Source organism: Mirounga leonina, unplaced genomic scaffold (assembly GCF_011800145.1).
Source record: "Mirounga leonina isolate KUSES-001 unplaced genomic scaffold, KU_Mleo_1.0 Mir_82, whole genome shotgun sequence".
Classification (NCBI taxonomy): domain Eukaryota; kingdom Metazoa; phylum Chordata; class Mammalia; order Carnivora; family Phocidae; genus Mirounga; species Mirounga leonina.
Window position 1 is genome coordinate 44,159,903 of NW_023270825.1, and position 5,171 is coordinate 44,165,073.

Genomic DNA, 5,171 nt, shown 5'->3' on the forward strand with positions numbered 1-5,171 from the left:
TTCAAGAGAGACACAAAGATTTTTTTTTTTAATCCTCTATTATTTTAAATTACCCACACCATTGTTTTCCTCTGTTCTCCTGGAGCTGTTGAAAGAATGTGACATAATAGTGTGCTCACTGTCGGAAGCCTGGGTTTCTGTATGACAGCCAGGATGTAACTCCATTCTGGCAAAATCTGATGTTATCACTCAGGTTTTTGTTGCACTGAAGTTAGGACATCTTCTTCTGGGAGGATCTGGTGGAAAAAAACATCCAGATATCAGATCCCTCTCTTCAGCAGTGCCAACTAACAGGGCTCTCAATTAAAATGAAAACAAAGGAAACATGGGATGGTAAAAAAAGCAGAAGCTTTGAAACCCCAAAACTCTGGTTGAATCCTACTTTACCACTTTGCAACCTGGGGCATAGTATTTTCTCTGAGCATTGCTTCCTCATCTCTAAAATGGGGCTAACCGGGAAGATAACTTAAGATAAAGAGCCTGGCTCAGTGTCTGCTATGGGCTCTTTTCCAGTTCAGGTATTCCTACAGCACAGAGATCATCCTAGTGCCTGGCTTGAGAACCTAGTAGGTGCTCAGTAATGCTGAATGATTAATGATTCTAAAGGAGATATAGAATAGCTACATTCTTGCTTCAAAGAATCTGAGGTTACTCTGTCTCTTCCTGTCTGCTTTTTATTGGGATGTGGGTTGGGATGTCTTTGCTCATGTCTTTTAGGCATAATCTTTATATATGTATACTGCAGAAAGAACTGCTGTCTGATTATGCTTGTTACAATGATTGGGGGTAGACAGATCTTGGTAAAAAGGGCTCAAAGAATCTCTCTCAACAGAAATTGCATTTTGCCATCTTTGCTTGCTCAGATGACTGAATTGGATTAATCTAAATTGTGTAAGACTGTTGAATCACAGACCTGTACCTCTGAAACAAATAATACATTATATGTTAAAAAAAAAAAAAAAAGAGGGGCGCCTGGGTGGCTCAGTCGTTAAGCGTCTGCCTTCGGCTCAGGTCATGATCTCAGGGTCCTGGGATCGAGCCCCACATCAGGCTCCCTGCTCGGCAGGAGGCCTGCTTCTCCCTCTCCACTCCCCCTGCTTATGTTCCCTCTCTCGCTGTATCTCTCTCTGTCAAATAAATAAAAATCTTTAAAAAAAAAAAAAAGAAGAAGAAGAAGATAGCAGGAGGGGAAGAATGAAGAGGGGGGGAATCGGAGGGGGAGACAAACCATGAGAGACTGTGGACTCTGAGAAACAAACTGAGGGTTCTAGAGGAGAGGGGGGTGGGAGGATGGGTTAGCCTGGTGATGGGTATTAAAGAGGGCACGTTCTGCATGGAGCACTGGGTGTTATACGCAAACAATGAATCATGGAACACTACATCAAAAACTAATGATGTAATGTATGGTGATTAACATAACATAATAAAAAAAAAGTAAAGAAAAAAAATGAAAACAAAGAGAAAAACTTTTATGAAGTACCTGGCAGAGTCATTTAGGAACCAGATCCAAAATTCAGAAAAGTTCAGCTGAATGTTGATTAAGAATTCATGGAGATCTCAAGAAAGTGGCTATATACCCTTCAGATCATTTTCTCAAGGTACCTGTAAGATGTCCCTTAAGGAAAAGTATTAACACTGACTTGTCTCACTACTCCAATCCATACCACTTTCTCCTTAGGCTGACACATACTGCTTTTTGAACGTACATTCTTAGCATTTAATTACGTACTATCTTGGGTGCCTGGGTGGCTCAGTCATTAAGCATCTGCCTTCGGCTCAGGTCATGATCCGAGGGTCCTGGGATGGAGCCCCGCATCAGGCTCCATGCTCAGTGGGGAGTCTATTTCTCCCTCTCCCACTCCCCCTGCTTGTGTTCCTGCTCTCACTCTCTCTCTCTCTGTCAAATAAATAAATCTAAAAAAAAAATAATTATGTACTATCTTGTATTTGTCCTTTGAAATGAGATTGTAAGCTTCTTGAGACTGAGGACCAGGTCTGTATGTTGAGGCAATACTGGGACTTCAAAGGAGAGCAAAATACAATTGTTCATCAATTGTGTGACTCACATGGCATCTCCTCCGATTTTTCAGCAACTCAGGGGCAGGTATTCTCCCTGTATTTCAGATGGGGAGAAAAAGACAAGCTCAAAGGCTTGAGTTGGACTTACCGTGAAAATCTTACCTCTTACCTTTTGGCAAATAGCTATTGTTCTAGGCCATTCCCTTGGCAGGATTCCTTTGGGAAATGTAGGAGGCATTATAATTTTAAGCCAAAAAATGTGAATTCTCATTTGTTTCTTCTCATTTTAAAAATGAATGTGGAAAGGGACACTTCTGATAAGCAATGAGACAAAGATATAGTATCAGGTGAGGGAATGAGGTGCAGAAAAACCAGAATCATTTAGCAAATGGATTGAAGCTAGCCAGAATTTCACTACATTTTAAAACTTGAGCCCAGAAGAACACAAAGGGATGTGTGTCTTACTGTGTCTTTAGCGAAGGCCATTTAACACTGGGAAGGTTTCCAGCAGTGTATTTCTATAACAGCAACCCCTTCTTACAACGTTTGGGACTTGCCACTTTGAAAATCAATACTGTTTGGTGTCTACTGAAGTTGCACATTTGTTCTCTGTAAAATGTATATGGGATGACCATATAAATTATCCTCCTTACTGGGACATCTTTTTTTTTTTTTAAAGAGAAAGGGAGAGCCATTAATTGCACTATGGCAATAGGTAGAAATTGGGACTATCCCAAGAAAACTGTGACAACAGAAAGTGAGTTATAGCAGAGATTTGCATAGTCCATTTACAGAAATAGTTGTTTTACATATTTATGTGGACTTAAAAGAATAGGTAATTAAGGTGTTTAACTTGCTATGGCGATGGAATCATCTACACACTCTCAATTAGTCCCTTTTGTAACTGAGGTCTTTCATTTGCAGGTCAGCTCCATGCATTAGCCCATTCCAATGCAAGGATCACAACTGGCCTGCTCAGAAATTGAACCCATAATCTTGCTCTCATCAGTTTAGTTTGTAACCAGCTTTAGATTCTTCAGGGCCCTATCAAGGGGTCATATGCTAGACTAGGAGATCAAAGCAAAAATGTAGAGGGTTCTGGGCTTTTCTGTAAGGACCCAGATTCTAGTCCTGTCTTTATCAGTAACTAACTGTGATTTTTGGCAAGTCACGTAACCTCTCTGTGTTTTGGTTTCCTTATCTCTAAAATGGGGTAATAGTATCTGATGTGCAGACCTCAAAGGTTTGTTGGGAGGATCCAGCGAGGTGATATAAGCAGAAGCCTTCTGGAAAGTGCCATACATATGTGAGGTGTTATCATTATAGGAGAGAAGGGGGGACATGAGATGTAAGGGAAAAACAGGGCTTTCAACTCTAGCTGGCCTTGTAGATTAGGCTTATGCAAACAAATGATGAAAATAAGGCCATGGGAGCGGCATGATATTCTCTTTTATGAATAGGACTTGGAGGGAGAGAAAAGTGAGGACAGAGAATGTAGCCAGTGAGACTCAGGGAAGATAGGGAGGGATGGCTTATATATGGTCTTCCCATATCACTGTTTTCCCCAAAGCCTGGCAAGACCTCATCAAAAATGAACATGTTGAAGAAGAAATGTTAGACAGCTGGGTTCCCAGGCTGTGAGGGCACATTCTCTCATTCCTGATTGAGAGGGTTGGCTTTATTTTGCAATCCAGTAGGAATCAGAATTTCATACTTGGCTTTTTTCTCTTGTTGACTTTTTGTCAAGATTAAACAAAATCATTTATATAAACTTGCTTTATCAAGTTTTTATAAATTATATAAATTATAAATTTATATAAATTTATAAATTACTATAAATTTATATAAATTTATAAATTACTATATAAATTATAGTAAAAATAGTAACTTTATGGGATGAGTCTATTGATATAAGTTATTATTATAGTAAGAATCATGTCTTTTTTTCTTCAAAATGATTATAACTTTTAAAAAAATTTAAAAAGTCAAATGTGCTTATAAAAATTTAGATATAGGCATAATGAAGGAAATAAAAAAATCACACCTCATCCTGCCACAATGGACAATATTTTGGTAGATGGTCTTTCAGACGTTTTTGATATTCGTGTAACATTTTTTAAAAAACCAAAATGGAATCTTTAGTTTGTCATTCATTTTTTAATTTGTTTGTGGTAAGTTATATATTAGTAGATAGAATGCTAATAATATAAACACCATGTCTTTTTTTTAATGTGGTTTATACTTTCCTGGGGGAATACAGACAAATAAACAAATGATTTTGTTTCAAAGATTTTATTTATTTGTCAGAGAGAGAGAGCAAGAGAGAGCACAAGCAGGGGGAGCGGCAGAGGCAGAGGGAGAAGCATGCAGGGAGCCCAATGCAGGACCCGATCCCAGGACCCTGGGATCATGTCCTGAGACGAAAGCAGACACTTAACTGACTGAACCACCCAGGCTCCCCTAAACAAATGATTATAATGAAATGTGAAGCATGAGATAATGGGGAAGCAACAGGTGCTTTGTAGGAGCATCTCTCCTAGGCTTAGGGAGTCAGGAGAGGCTTACTGGAGGAAGAGATATTTGAGACCAAAAAGGTGACTGATGGGAGTTAGCCAGACTGCATCGGATGTCGTGGTGTGCCGTCTAGGGACCTCCTTAGGAACTGGGACACTCGTTCCCCTGCTGGCGACAGTGTTGTCCTCCGATGGTTCTTAGCATAGTCCTGCCCTAGAAATTGCCCTTTGCTGAAGGAAGCCTCCTTGCTCAAGATTTTCTCTATCTCCAGGGGCAACTGGGGTAAAAGTTCAACCTTCTTGCCTTAATGTGGACATCTCTGAAGGGCCATCTCAGTTCCAGAGCTCCTCCTGGGATCAGTGGAGGCCTCAGTTGAACTTGTATTGTAGTTCAGTTTTTCCTTCTGCCCAATCCTGCATCCCTCTCTTCACAGGTATTGTTCCTGAGAACACTTCACAGTAAAATCCCGCACACAGATAAGTCCTCGCCTTGACACAGGCAAAGAGTGGTAGTGATGGTGCGAATGCAGGGAAGGTATTACTAAAAGGAGGAACAGCTTGTGCAAGGCCTAGAGGTGTTGGAGGAGTTAAATATTTATTTATTTATTTATTTATTTATTTATTTATTTATTTATTTAT

General features: G+C 39.8%; 1 long non-coding RNA gene across 1 annotated transcript in view; it reads right to left on the bottom strand.

The window, feature by feature from the left end:
- Positions 1–207: 207 nt before the first annotated feature.
- Positions 208–5,171, bottom strand: part of LOC118002105 — a 58,816-nt gene continuing 53,852 nt past the window's right edge. Inside the window, exon 3 of the long non-coding RNA XR_004676940.1 lies at positions 208–236. This is a non-coding gene — a long non-coding RNA (uncharacterized LOC118002105). The remainder of the gene's footprint in view (positions 237–5,171) is intronic.